The sequence below is a fragment of the Ambystoma mexicanum genome, chromosome 5q, assembly GCF_040938575.1.
Source record: "Ambystoma mexicanum isolate Mex_15411 chromosome 5q, UKY_AmexF1_1, whole genome shotgun sequence".
Classification (NCBI taxonomy): Eukaryota; Metazoa; Chordata; class Amphibia; order Caudata; family Ambystomatidae; genus Ambystoma; species Ambystoma mexicanum.
In genome coordinates, this window is record NC_090933.1 from 486,549,554 (window position 1) to 486,565,572 (window position 16,019).

Genomic DNA, 16,019 nt, shown 5'->3' on the forward strand with positions numbered 1-16,019 from the left:
GGAAAAAGACATTAGCGTCAATGAGCGAATGAAAAGACATTACCCAAAAACGCTCATCAAGACCTACCTGATTTCTACAGGGATTGCACCTCGCATCTCGAGTCGGTGCCTTTTCCCCGGCATTCCGTACCCCGGCCCCTATGGGGAAAAAGACATTGACATTAGCATATTGATACAAGGACAAAAGGGGAACCTTTCAAGGAACTTACCTGGAAGCCAAGCAAGTTTGGTTCTCATAAAACCAAGAATCCAGTGAAGTAACTGGATACCAACGCGCCCCTGCATCAGAAGCAGGAAGGAGAGCTCGCCCTTCAAGACCCTAAGGTGAGACGCCACGGGAAGCACAGAAGGGTTTCGAGGAGGGTGAGAGGGGAAAGGGGGAGGCTGGTAGCATTCCCCGCAGACAGTTGATCCCTTATTCTCGCCTACAGAAGGATACTTTTGCAAGCCGGACAAGCAGGAGTTGGGAGTCCGGTCCAGTCCATCTTCTGAGCCCCGCGCAACACCTTAGAAGAGGTCACAGCAGCACGATCCTGGCCAGCGCCTCCGTGGGAGTCAGGTGAGCGTAACAGAACGCGAAGCCTCCCCACAATTTCCCACCCGGGCGCTATGGAGACTTCTGAGACAGACCAGCTGGCCCAGCTGTTGGGGGAATTAATGGCAGAGGTACACTCAGCTCGCCAAGAGACTAATGCCCTCAAAAGAGAACTCATTCTCTCCAAGGAACAAACTGATGACCTGGCCAAACGATTGCTACAGAGTCAGGCTGGACAAATTCCTTTACCTAGTCCCGGGGGAATTTCCACTTCGTTGGGTTCGAGTAACCCTGTTCAGATCAATCTGCCGGGATCCATGCCTTTAGCACCGCCTGAACGTTTTGCGGGGGACCCAAAGAAATAACCAATGTCGCTTACATTTTATATGCAGATCAGGAGCCTTCCCTGATGATAGTACCAAAGTGGCCTTCGTGTTATCGTACCTAAGTGGCTGTGCAGCCGATTGGTCTGTTCCCTTGGTTAACCAGAACGATCCAATTCTCCAGGATTTTCAGGGCTTTCAGGCCAGCATGGAAAGGTTGTTCGCTCGACACTCGGAGGGACAGGCCCTTGACAACGAACTGCTATCTCTACGACAAGGTAGTCAAGATCTTTTGTCTTATATAGCCTCCTTTAACAGACTGGTGGTGGAAACCGGATGGCCTGAAAATAAAAGGATCACTTTATTTCACCGGGGTCTGCGCGGAGAGCTTAGAGACATTCTGGCCCAAGTAGTGAATCCACCCTAGGGCTGCGCAGAATATATTGACTTTGTGGTACAACTGGATCACAGACTTCAGAATAGGAAAGCAGATCGGTCCAAGTTTGAAACCCGAGTACCGATCAGAACCCTCGTAAACCCCAGGAATACCGAAGCTTCGGAACCTATGCAAATAGGGGGAGTTAAGGGGCCGTTAACTCAGAAGGAACGCGAGAGAAGGCGACAAAAGAAACTATGCCTCTATTGCGGGGCTTCCGGTCACTTTCTTCGTGATTGTCCGGTAAAACCACGTAGGAAGGTGGTTGGTGCCTCTGACAACAACTTAATGGAACCTGTTTCTGGAAACGACCTGGCTCGACAAGCATAGAGGTCCGCTTGCCGAGCTTGAAAACGAACTCTCTGACCTCGCATTTTGTCTTGCCAATGGTGCTCGTGGATCCAAAAAAGCCCCAACGGTTGCATGCCATCAAAGCATACGTCGACAGCGGAGCTATCGGAAACTACGTGGACCGCGAATTGGCCTCCGGATGAACCTTCCTCTGCATCCAAAAATAAACCAGGATGTCATTACTACGGTTGATGGTACCGAAATAGCCTCTGGGCCGGTAACGCATTCCACCACAGAAGTGACACTTGTGAGTCAGGATGGACATCGGGAAGCAATAGTGTTTGATATAATCAAGGCTCCACAATTTCAAGTAATCCTCGGAATTCCTTGGTTAGAAACACACAATCCTCAAATAGACTGGCGAGCAAAGAGAATAACTTTTCCAGATTGTGGTCCCACTTGTTATCCTAGAAATCCAGCTATTGGTTTAGCCACAGTAACCCCCGCCACTGTTCAACTACCGGCAGAATACCTTGAATACCAGGACGTTTTTCAGAAAGAACAGGCTAACACGCTACCCCCTCATCGTTCTTACGATTGCCAGATCGATCTAGTTCCCAATGCTCAACCGCCGTGTAGTAGGATTTATGCTCTCACTGAACCTGAAAACCAGCATTTGCGTCAGTATTTGGATCAGTACCTTGCCAATGGCTTTATTCGCCCATCAAAGTCCCTGGTCTCTTCCGCTTTGTTCTTCGTGCCTAAAAAAGAAGGAGACCTTAGAACTTGTATTGACTACCGCGCTTTAAATCAGATAACGATAAAGAATCGTTATCCCCTGCCTCTGATCCCTGAACTTCTTGATCCTATATACACCAAGTTAGATCTCCGGGGAGCTTATCACGTAGTGCGAATAAAAGAAGGTGACGAGTGGAAGACAGCTTTCCGCACCAAATACGGGCTCTTCGAATATCAGGTTATGCCCTTCGGTTTGTGCAACGCGCCTGCAGCTTTTCAATTCTTCATGAACGATGTTCTGCGAGAACTTATCGATGTTTGTGTCATCGTATACATCGACGACATCAGGTGTACTCATCTTCTGAGTCAGATCATCGAAAACATGTTCGAGCAGTTGTAGAGAAATTGCGCCAGCACAAACTATTTGCCAAGCTGGAAAAGTGTGTCTTTGATACCACTGAGGTTGAATTCCTCGGATTTGTTCTGACTCCTAAAGGAATTCGAATGGATTCACGAAAGGTGGACGCCATCCTCAAATGGCCATCTCCCGGTTCAGTGAAAGGGGTTCAGAGTATGCTTGGCTTTGCCAACTTCTATCGAAGATTCATCCCAGAGTTTTCACGAATAGTCCAACCCATTACTGCTCTTTTACGTAAGAATAAACATTTTGAATGGACTCCAGAGGCCGAACAAGCCTTTCAAGACCTAAAGACCAAATTCACTTCCGCACCTGTGTTGAAGCACCCGCGTCCTGATCTCCCATATATTGTTGAAACTGACGCATCCAGTTTAGCCATGGGAGCTGTCCTGTCGCAAAGGGATCCGAAAACTAACCAGCTACACCCTGTAGCCTTTTGGTCCAGGAAATTCTCAGCTCCTGAAATTAATTACGCAATTACCGACAAAGAGTTACTGGCCATTAAATCTGCTTTTAAGGCTTGGCGTCATTACCGCCTCGGTGCAAGACACACCATCACTGTAATTACGGATCACAGAAATTTGCAGTATTTAAAGACGGCCAAAGCCCAATCTTCACGACAACTCCGATGGGTTTGCTAACAGATTTGTAATGCTTGATTGTAAAACCTCATCTTTTTCTAGCACTTTTTGTATTAATTGCGTAGCTGACAAATTTTGAAATTGGCTTCCTGATTTCAATATGTGTGCAACTCCGCAACATAGAGTTGCTATTCACTTTCAAAGAGTAGATGGACTATGTATTCCACATTTTGTCTAAATCTGGGATCTTCAGAATACATTCGTAATGAGCGGTATTCTGATGCTGTTATCTGAGTGGGTCTATCATCGTACCTTCCTCCTTTGCCAGTAGGAAAGAGTAGAGGAAAAGCATGTGCTTCTATACTTTTCTGCATATGCTGATTGGTGATCCTTTGGTGTGTCGCATTTGGTAAGTTTCTAGTGCATCATCTATGGTGTCATTAGAGTGTAGTGGATGAATTGTATAATGGTCTAACATATTGGATACTGTAGCAGGATCTAGAAGTTCAAATTGACCAGTTTCTGGTGACTCTTGATTTATTTCAGTTGTTTCCCTTAAGTTTTCTTCAATATTTATTTCTTTGTATTATTCATGATTGTCTTTTAGATATTGCAAGGCTTGTCTAACTTTATTTAAGTGTACGAGTTGTTTCCAAATTTGTTTGTCTTTTGTTGATACATCATTTACTAAGACAATTAAAGATTGCTCTATTGGACGTTGTACTCCCAGAGTGTGCACATTTTCTTTCAGATCTAATGGTAAATTGACTATTTTGCCACAAATACCTTTAACGAATTCAGAGGGAGGTAATTTTGCTGTTTTTGGTTGAAGGCGTATTATTGCTTGAAATTGGTGCACTGTTTGAATTATGATGCTCTCATATAAATTGACTTGTTGCAGGGGTTTTGGTAGTGGGAATAATTCAAAGTTAGGACGTGAAGGAGTTTGGTTGTTGTCAAGTTTTGTAGTGCAGTAACTGCAAAGTATTAAGGTGTCAGTTATTTTGTATTTGTTTTCTGCTATAAGGTAGAGAGCTAATTCAAACCATTTGGAATCGTCATTGTCTTCTATTTTGTATGTTATGTCTATATTTTTTGTGTTACTTTTATATAAAAAGTTATGCGGCAACACACACACACATGTTTTGGTACTTCAGCGGATGTACTTTTACATTTTAGTATTTCTTTTTGTATGCGTGTAGTAGAAGGTTGCCATGTGAAGAATTGTTGCTAGTCTGTTGTAAAGCTATTGCATTTTGTAAGCAGCTTTCACTTCCAAAATATTTTCTCTGGATATGGTCAATTTCTTTGAATAGGTCTTTGGTACATGTAGAAGAGTGTTATTTAAATTGGCTAGTGCTAAAGCAGGACTTTTAGCATAGTACAGTTTATAGAGTAGATTTCTTATAGTTGAATGATGTGTTGATATCATATTGATATGATGGAAGATGCTTTTGCAATAGGTCCTGAAATGCAGGCTAATGAATGTCCTTGTAGTCCTGTGTATTTGCGCACTGGACAGGTAACCATATTTTGCAGCAGTTTCATTTTGATTTTGTCTTTGCCTTTCACATACTGATTGAGGAACTGCATAAAGATTTGAAAGATTATTTGGGAATGTTACACATTGACGTGCATAGCCATTTGTATACTGGACGTTCTGGTTCAGTCGAATGGAGAGGTAATTCTGACTTTTCTGGAGATATTTTTGTAAGCAGTATTTCTTGTTGCATTATGGTATTATTAAGTTTTTCATAACCTCGTCCACTGCTATGTATGGCAATTGTGTTTGTTTGGATTTGTTTGTACGCTTCTTCATTAAAATATGGTTCTGTGCTCGTGGTGTGACTCCATTCACCTCCACAGATATTTAAGAAGTTATTTTTGTTGACATTCCGTTTATTGAAAAGTCTTTTTTGTAATTTATTAGTTAGTTTTGTTTGTGCTTTCATTCTGTTTAACACTAAAATAAATAACTTTCTTTTGAGAAGGATTGCACTGTCTATCAAAGCTTCTAAGATTAATTTTCTACGGTAGGTTTGAAGAGTTGTGCATGATTTGTCTCCTGTTTTTATAAGATTCGGAAGGACTCTGTGACGGAATATTTTTGCTAAAATATTTTTTTTGGTATGCTTACTTGCTAGTATATCAAAATTTATAGGAGCAGTTTTAGCAGTTATGATAGCCGAATTCTTGTTAAGCATTTTTTGTTTCGTTTTACATTTTGGTAGAGGAGGCAAAGTTTCTGTACCTGAAGCTTGTTTTGTTTTGCTGAATGACTGTATTAGTTGTTTTGTTTGAACGTTTTGTACAAACTCTGGTAGAGATGGATGCTTACTTTGGCCACGTCTGTTGAACAAAAAAAAGAAGGTATGGGCTGGGCCATTCTGCAATGTATGTGTGCTGTGTGCATGAGTGTCTGAGTATGATGGGAAAGATGTATGTGGTGGTGTGTGATTGTGCATTGGGCAGTTACAATTAGTTGGGAAGGCTATTCTTCTATTTCTGTGTTGCTAAACTGCGGTTCAGATGAATGTAGAAAGTGAGCTACTGGTGAGGAGAAGCATTAATAGTAAATCTAATGGTAAATTAAAACAGTTCTTTGTTTTGTAGTACTAACATTCTAAGTGTTGAGTATGTTATTTGTGTTCCAAAAAGGGGATTTGTGTGCCATTCTGCCTGCTAATCTTCGTTTAATAAATGGGGATTTGTGGGCAGAATGGTTCAGAAATCGCAGTTTTTTTTGGTGTGCAAATTACATGAATGAACCACACAGTATGTTTGTGGAACAGTAAGAATATTAAGGTAGTATTGTACTTACTCTTTTTTTGTGCAATGAGCACGTCTCTTCGGATATGTTGTTTGTAGTTCAGATGCTGCTGATTTTCAGGAGAGTGTTCCTCACTGCAATTGTAAAAGAAAGAAGTTAGTAATTTTGTGTTTTTATAGCACTGATGTTAATGTAGATGTTGATTTTTATATTTTCGTGGTGGTATTCTTCTTTGATATCTGAACATAGTGTATGCATGCATTTCATTTGACTATGTGCAGCCTTTGTATTTTATTTACAATATGTTAGTTCAACATGCTTTGTAAATGAGTACAATTTTAAGTGCATGAAAATCACTTGGTTTTTTAAAGGTGTGTTGTAGATAGCAGACAGGTTTGGAAGTGACAGATGATTATAGTAGATGGGAACAATTTCAAAACATTCATTTTATAGGTAGACATGCCAACAATCGGGAGCACCTGAGAGGGAGATTTCACCACAGCAATCGGGAACAGTTATTTTTCTCATAGGATTGCATTGGGATTAGCATTAATTCTGGTGGGAGACAGTAAAAAATAGTGTGATTTTTCAATGAAAAATCGTGAGTCTTGTGCCTAAATCGGGAGGGTTGGCATGTATGTATAGGCTATGCAGGTTTAGTGGCATTACTCTGTTTATATGGATTCGTAAGAGTTGTACATGTACTGTGAATAAAATATGCATACCTGTAGTTTGTATTCATGTATGTGGATATGAATGCAGCTGTAAGTATAAATCTTGGAGACTTGTAGAGTAGTTTTTGTAGTAGGTGCTTTCCATTGATATGAGACTTGTACTCAGAGTGATCAACAGCACATTTGAAGTGCGGAACGCTGATGATGGAGTTAGATGTAGAGGTCTTGGATGTGATTGGTGGATGGTTGTTTGACTGCTTAGCTGTATCCAATGAGGGATTGGCACCGAGAGTGATGTGGAAAGGGTAGAAGGGCTGGCTAAGAGTTACGTGCCATGCGGACACCGGCGCGTAGGGTGTGCCACATCTGGGGTTTTCAGCAAATCCAGTATGGAAAGGTGACTGTAGGAATCAGCCAATGAGACGTGACGTTGTGGATTTGTGTAGAAAGAGACTGAGTGTAGTGAAGATGGCAGAGGTGGAGAAAGTCAGGGTGTTGGTGCTCGGAGATATGTTTGTCCATGGTTTACAGCAGTATGCTCAGGCATGTGGCAAACAATTTCGATGTTAAAGGAGTGGAGGTGGTGTGGAGCGCTGGGCCCGATTGCAATGTAGAGGGAATTCTGGAAGTTTGTGAAGATATGCGCAGGATATCTCGGACAGCAGGTCTGTTCTACGAACAGTTTCATCTTGGTTGGGAATGGTACGGACAGATATAGTGTCCTTAGGACACCCCCATTTTGTTCATTTACGGACATCCCGGACACCTGGTGTGTTCTAAGAACAGTTCCATCTTGGTTGCGAATGGTACGGACAGGTGTAGTGTCCTTAGGACATCCACATCCACATTTTGTTAATTACGGACAGGCCGGACAGGCAAGTTGTCCGCAGACATTTTAACTGCTTTTTAAAAAAAAATAATAAGACACAAAGAATTTCATTAAAAGAAACATAACATTTGTTTTTATTATATACATATACACAATTTATGAAAGAGAGGGGGAAGCAGAAACTGATACAAATACAGGGGAATAAGGGGTTTGGAGAGGATGGATGGGAGGGGATGAAGGGACGGAAGTCTCATCAAAACGTTTATCTTGGTGTTGAGGGTTTGGGGATAGTTCAGTGGGACATGGAGAGGGGGCACAGGTACATGTGGGACCATGGTATTTAATGTTTTTCTTTTATGTGGTCCTCCACTAACTGTTTCAAACCATTGAAATTTTCCTTGAGCATGTCTATTTTCTGTTCCATGCATTGCACAGTCTTTTCCAATGTGTCTTTTGGTGTAATATTTTCAATGTTTGTATGGTCTGTTAAAAATAAATATATGTATGTTAAGTACACATAAAGTAATGATTATTAATTTGCTTTTATAGAGAAGTGTCTACCATTATTATCACTGTCTTCAGACATTTCATCACGTGGAAAATTATCTTCAAGCCACTCCAAAGAACTGCAAATTTCTGTGTGAAAAACATAAATATATTAATTATACTGTACCTCATACAAAAAGTTTAGAAATATATAAGAAAAATGAAGTTTACTTACTATTTTCTGGTAAATTGTATTTGTAATGTTGTGTAGGTCTACTGTTGCTTCTAGCTCTGCAGTTTCTGTGCGGTAAATATGTTGGAGGTATATTTTAAATGTTAAATGTTAAAGGTATTTGTACCACGCACCGTCACCAACGGAATTGGTCCCCAGGCGCTCAATCTTTTTTGTTATGATATAATCCATTTTATTACATGTGTTATTTAAATTGATGGTTGATGTCTTAGATATGTAGGTTCCACTGTTTTTTTATTATTACATATAATGGCCCTTATTAGGACTCCGGCGCTAAACCATGTTGCTATTAGCACCGTTGTCCATGCCGGAGTCCACCATGGAGAAAGGGGGAATTACCACCCCATTCAAAGGTTGGCGGGGCGGTAATTCCCCCTTTCTCCATGGTCCTTCCCCATTCCCATTTTTGCCCCATAGGGCTCAATGGGAATGGGGAAGGCGGAAATTACGGTACCGCAAATTGCGGTACCGTAATTGCCATGAAGGTCCCTTAGCGGTTCCCTACTTTAACGGCTGGTCCAGACCAGCCGTTAAGGTCGGGAGCCGCAAAGGGACCTCGTAGTAAGGCGTTAAGGGGTTAACGGCGCCACAGCCTTTTACGGCGCTGTTAACCCCTTAACGCCTGGGTTGTAATGAGGCCCAATGTCTTTATGTGCTGCTTTTTGAACTTGTGCAGTGTTTATATAGTATGATAGAACAATTTAAGATACCTCCTGAGTGTTTGGGTAGTGTTGATGTCGTCTGTGACCATTTGCGGAAATCAAAATCATTAGCGGGGTGTTCGGTGTGTTCTGTTACATGTATATAAAGTAAGGGACTCCTAGTAAACATCTATCAAATTCACACTATGAAAATGTGTATTCAGTAAAAAATCTTTGTTAAAGGGACGTTATGGTAAAGTTCTGCTACTAAAAACCTATGAAATTCAGTAAAAGAAATGTTAAACGGATGTTATGGTTAAGCTGCGCTACTAAAAACCTATAAAATTCAGTGAAAAAAACTTTGTTAAAGGGACGTTATGGTTCCAAGCAAAACCGAAAAAACCCTGAAATGCACCAGTTATGGTAAGCTAAGCAACCATAACTCGCGCCACCACCGTGCACTGCTAAGACTAACACCCAGGACATCAAAGATGACATCAAAGTTTTTTTTACTGAATACATATTTAATATCCTTCACAAATGTAATGGTCAAGATTATAGCTGTAGGTTATTTCTCCCAAGCAATGAAATGTGTCAATTTGATTAATGTGTCCACTACAACTAATAACAGAGTGAACCCCTCTGACTTCATTAATTCTGTTTCAAAATCCAAAAAAATCTGTAACATGGTCTGCTTCAAGTAGGTAATGGGCATAACAGTCCCCTTGGTAGTTATCAATCTGAATTTTCACTGGAGCATGTTATACACACCTACACATATCTTGCCTCTTGTGTCCTCATCTGTGACCACCAGAATGATCTCAAAATTCTCTAGAAATGATACCTAGCAAAAATATGGGGTGTTGCTAAAATGTCAACCCTTTCTAGCCTCTGCATCTTCAGCTCCAATCCTACTCATCACACCATATTTTTATTAAATTGGAATTTTTCTTTACAGACATCATTAAAATTGGTAGATTGTCTCATTACCCAGGCTGCAAGGATGGATTCAGGCAAGATTTACAGGGTAATTCATAGAAATTTCGCACAAAAGTGACGCACGAGGCTGGCGCACAGTGTGCGCGTGCGAATGTCTGCGCGAGCCGCGTGCGCAAAAATCAATTTCCGCGCACAGCGTATACATGGATTTTAGCCTCCAAAACCAGCCGTGGCGCAGAGTGGTGCAGCGACCCTGCAGCAGCACCAGTTACGCCCCCAAGAACGCCCCAGCGCAAGGAAATGCCATCAAAATCCCCAATCCAGTGGAAAGGGCTGCGCTAACCCTGGACCAGTTTACAGGGCTGGCAAACAGCAAACGCCAAGCGGGGAACGTGTATAACTGGGGTTCGCGTGAAGTTTCACACGTGAAAGGGCCTGTGCGAGTGGGGTACGTGTATAACTGGGGTTCGCGGGAAGTTTCACATGCGATTGGAGCAGGGTACGTGTATTACGGGGTTCGCAGGAAGTTTTACACATGAAAGGGCCCTGTGCGAGCGGGGAACGTGTATAACTGGGGTTCGTGGGAAGTCTCACACGCGATCACAGCAGGGTGCGTGTATTACGGGGTTTGCAGGAAGTCTCACACGTGATTACAGCAGGGTACGTGTATTACGGGGTTCGCGGGAAGTTTCACACGAGAAAGGGCCCTGTGCAAGCGGGGTACGTGTATAATGGGGTTCGCGTGAAGTTTCACACGCGAAAGTGCCTGTGTGAGTTGGGTACGTGTATAACTGGGGTTCCCGTGAAGTTTCACATGCGAAAGGGCCTGTGCGAGTGGGGTACGTGTATAACTGGGGTTCGCGGGATGTTTCACATGCGAAAGGACCTGTGCGAGAGGGGTACGTGTATAACTGAGGTTTGCAGGAAGTTTCACACGCGATTGGAGCAGGGTACGTGTATTACGGGGTTTGCAGGAAGTTTCACATGCGAAAGGGCCCTGTGCGAGCGGGGTACGTGTATAACTGGGGTTCACGGGAAGTCTCACACGCGATCACAGCAGGGTACGTGTATTACAGGGTTCGCGGGAAGTTTCTCACGCGAAAGGACCCTGTGCGAGCGGGGTATGTGTATAACTGGGGTTTGCAGGAAGTCTCACACGCGATTACAGCAGGGTACATGTATTATGGGGTTCGCAGGAAGTTTCACACGCAAAAGGGCCCTGTGCGAGTGGGGCATGTGTATAACTGGGGTTCACGTGAAGTTTTACACGCGAAAGGGCCTGTGCGAGTGCGGTAAGTGTATAACTGGGGTTTGCGTGAAGTTTCACACGCGAAAGGGCCTGTGCGAGTGGGGTACGTGTATAACTGGGGTTCGCGTGAAGTTTCACAAGCGAAAGGGCCTGTGCGAGTGGGGTACGTGTATAACTGGGGTTCGCATTAAGTTTTACACGCGAAAGGGCTCTGTGTGAGTGGGGTACGTGTATTCCTGGGGTTTGTGTGAAGTTTGACACGCGAAAGGGCAACGCCCGTGCACGATACGTCACAGACGCGCTTACGCGCTAAGGGCCTTTGGTCCAATGAAATCGCGTATGTGTGCTGACCCGCTTACGCACTAATGGCCTTTCCTTGAAATACACGCTGACGTGCAATTTTTTCATGTGCCAAATCACTCCGTATCAAGCTGGCCACGCATACACACACGGAAGACCATGCTCCTGCCCTGAAGTTCATTTTCCTGCCCCCCAGAGCTCAGAGCACGCTCCCACCTGCCTTCTGCTACTGCCTGACTGTCTGCTGCCCACATGCCCTGCTATTTGGTGCCTGCACATCAGCCATCTGCAGGGGTCCAGTTGCTGTGTCCACCCCTGCTGGAACAGAAGACTCCCGACTGGGATACCATCGCTCCACAGCCCAGCCCCAGGAGCCAGTTGCCCACCCACTCCTGCCTCTGGGTTTGCATTGTCGGGCACATCTCCATCTGGCACCACTGGCAACCCCCAGCCAGAGAGGCAGAGGGCCACCAGCTTCACTGCCACCGAAGTTGGTGTCCTGGTGGAGCATGTCCTGGGGCATTATGATGCCCTCTTCAGAACAACACGCGCCAACAAGGAAGGACGGGAGAGGATCTGGGACGACGTAGTGGTTGCCATCAACGCAGAGGGGGTGGCAACCCGTGACATCAAGCATCTCAAGAAGCGCTGGGAGGACTTCAGGTCCAGGACCCTCCACAAGGCCCGGCGCCTCGCGGAGGGGGGCCGGCACGCATGAGTAACATCCAGAGGAGGGTCCTGGAATGCGTAGGCCCAGCGCTCCACGCCCAGATCCTTCGGAGGCAGACCCGCCCGGAGTTGAGCGGTATGTGGCCAAGCATTGCTGTGTGAGACAGGGCATGTTGCAGTGTGCTGGTAGTCTGATGCTTGCCTGTATGTGTGACATATGCCATGTATGGATGTGTGTGTGCAGGGACATCATGGTCATGCATGTGAGACCAGTTATGTGTGAAACACATGGTTGGTGCATGTGTTGTAATGCAACATGGGGAGCTGTATGCGGAATGCACACATGAAAGCATGGCTGTCTCTGTTCCGGGACATGAAGAGGGGGTGAGGAATGGGTGCTGATGTCATGTACATGTATGGTGCACATGTGTGTGTGTGTGCCAGAGAAGTGTGTGTGTAACTTTGAAACGCCATGGCTGCATGTGACTTTGAAGGCAACATCTTGGTTTACAGGGGCCTTTCTACATGGATGTTGATGTTGATTGCAGGCGCCAGGACTGTTTCTGCATGTGTGTTGTGTGCATTCACCCATGTGTTGTGGAATGACAGGATGGAAGTGACATTTGACAGTGCCACTCATGTGTTATTGCTTCCTGTCTAGGGTATTTTGTACTGTACCCTGATGCTTGTGTTTTATGTCTCCCTCTACGCAGCGTCAAGTGAAGAAGAGGGTGGAGACGGCGCTGTGGAGCAAAGCGGCGGGGATGCCCCACTGGGCAGTGATGCAAGGCCCAGCCACCCTCCCAGGAATTACCATCATCCGGGACCGAGGGGGCTGGTGCTGCGTCTGCCACAACGGCTGTGGCGGAAGGGCCGGGTGAGCCCCCACAGGGGCTTCCAATGGCAGAAGACAGTGTGGAGACATCCAGGTTGGTGGTCTCCACAGAGGAAGAGGAGCCCGCTACTGAGCTGCACATGGGGCCTGGTGGAGGTAGTACCACTGGTGCAAGTGGTGCAGTCCAGGACCAGGGTCAGGAGGCAGCACAGGTCACCGCGGAGGGGACTGTGCATGTCGCTGTCCCTAACTCTGTGACTGCACCACCATGCACCAGCAGGGAGGCCCCGTCCCAGGCCCGTCCGCAGGTAGGGGAGAGTGCCATGTCATCTGCCTCTCCAGTACCTGCGGACGAGGGGTCCCACGAATGTATGGGCTCCGTCCTGGTTGGTGGATCCCTACATGTGTCACGCACTCTGGCGGACCTCTCCTCCTCTGTGGAAACTATGCGCCAGTCGTTCTCCACACCGTCTTCCGGCCCAGATTCCACCAGGGCACCCTGTGGACCTGGCCTGACCAACACAGCCAGCTTTGTGGAGCTCACATCCCTGCCACAGTTGGGAGTCGGCGGCCCAGCAGGGGTGGACACCACAACTGGAGACCAGCTGATGGAGGATGTGCAGGCACCATCAGACACGGAACATGGACAGCAGCAGCAGGAGCAGGCTCTAGGTGGGAGCAATGATGGCTCGGGGCCATCAACATTGGAGGGGCAGGCATCGGCCAGAGGGCAGGAGGACCCAGGACTGGAAGTGTCTTCCGTGTGGCAGCGGTTAGGCCATGCTATAGATGCGGAGCGGCAGCGGGCAGAAGAGGAACGGCTCTCGATGGTCAGGGCGGAGAAGTCCATGTGGAGGGCCCTGAGGCGGGCCGAGTGCCTCGAGGCAATTTGCAGGGCGTTGGAGGAGAACATGTTGTTGTCGCTGCGAACCCTCGGGGCCATGGAAGAGGACCGCCTCCAGGACATTGAGAAGGAGTTCGATGATGCCCTGGGCCGGGACATCCAAAAGTGAGCCATCGGACTAGCCCGCTGCTCTTGTAAATAGTTTTTAGAGTGCGGTTTCCTTTTCGTTTTCCTTTAATTTGTGGTAAATGGACAATGCCACCCAAATTTGTATATAGTTATATTTTTAGGTAGTTAGGTAGGTAGGTTTAATTTTTTTGGTTGAGATCATGGACCCTTTACATCCTTGCACAATGGATTGTATATAGTTTCATCATGTATTCCTTTTATTTTTTTGTTTTGCATTATGGACATGGAGCAATGGAGATTTTTTTTTACATTTCCTTTGGATTTGCATTGTTGGAGGGTGACTTTGGACTGTTTTTCTTTCAAATTCTTTTGGATTGGTTATCATTTTCATTCAATCATCTTTTTCACATGCTTTTCATTTCATGTTTCATATTTTGGTATGCTTTCATTTCATTTTTGATTCCATGTACATAATACATTTTCATTTTTTAGTTCCATGTGTGGGATTCGCTCATTGGGTTGATACATGTGAAAATGTGGGTTTACACAAGCAATGCCAACTAGTGTATGTGTGTGACCGACATGTGTTGATGTACATAGTTGAATTTTGGTTTGTGTCATGAGATCAGCATTTCACTGCTGGGGGGTGGGGGTGCAAGGGGACATGAGTGGGACATGATTGGGGCCTGCTGGCAGGTGCCCTGCACTGCTGGGGGGTGGGGGTGCAAGGGGACATGAGTGGGGGCCTGCTGGCAGGTGCCTCTGACTGCTGGGGGGTGGGGGTGCAGGGGGCATGAGTGGGGGCCTGCTGGCAGGTGCCCCTGACTGCTGGGGGGTGGGGGTGCAAGGGGACATGAGTGGGGGCCTGCTGGCAGGTCCCCTGACTGCTGGGGGGTGGGGGTACAAGGGGACATGAGTGGGGCCTGCTGGCAGGTGCCCCTCAGTGCTGGGGGGTGGGGGTGCAGGGGGTCATGAGTTGTTGATCAGTAGTGCAAGGTGACATGTGGCTTGGCTGGGGGGCATGCCCATGGTGGATGGGCTGCCTGCGGGACATGACCATGGGTGCAGAGTAGTCCCCTGTGGTGTGGGCTGCCTGCAGGGTCCGTGGAGGGAGTAGAGGGAACACCTGGGAGGACCCACACTGCCAATTCACGTATAGGACTCCCCTGCAACCCCGAAATGCACGAACCCTGCTGAAATGGCATGTGAGACGTCCCGCGAACCCCAGTTATACACGTACCTTGCTGATATGGCATGTGAGACTTCCCGCAAACCCCATAATACACGTACCCCACTCGCACTTGGCCCTTTCGCGTGTGAAACTTCAGGCGAACCCCAGGAATATTGGCCCTGTGTGAGCGGGGTACGTGTATTACTGGGTTCGCGGGAAGTCTCACACGCCATTTCAGCAGGGTACGTGTATAACTGGGGTTCGCGGAAAGTCTCACACGCCATTTCGGCAGGGTAGGTATATAACTGGGGTTCGCAGGAAGTCTCACATGCCATTTCATCAGGGTACGTGTATTTCGGGGGTGCAGGGGAGTCCTGCACATGAATCGGCAGTGTGGGTCCTGCCAGGTGTTCCCTCTACACCCTCCACGGACCCTGCAGGCAGCCCACATCACAGGGGACTACCCTGCACCCCTGGTCATGTCCCGCAGGCAGCCCATCCACCATGGGCATGCCCCCCAGCCAAGCCACATGTCACCTTGCATTACTGATCAACAACGCATGACCCCCTGCACCCCAACCCCCCAGCACTGAGGGGCTCCTGCCAGCAGGCCCCCACTCATGTCCCACTCATGTCCCCTTGCATCCCCACCCCGCAGCAGTGCAGGGCACCTGCCAGCAGGCACCCACTCATGTCCCACTGACCAGCAGTGCAGGGCACCTCCCAGCAGGCCCCCACTCATGTCCCCTTGCACCCCCACCCCCCAGCAGTCAGGGTCACCTGCCAGCAGGCCCCCGCTCATGTACCCCTGCACCCCCACCCCCCAGCAGTCAGGGGCACCTGCCAGCAGGCCTCCACTTATGTCCCCTTGCACTCCCACCCCCAGCAGTCAGGGGCACCTGCCAGCA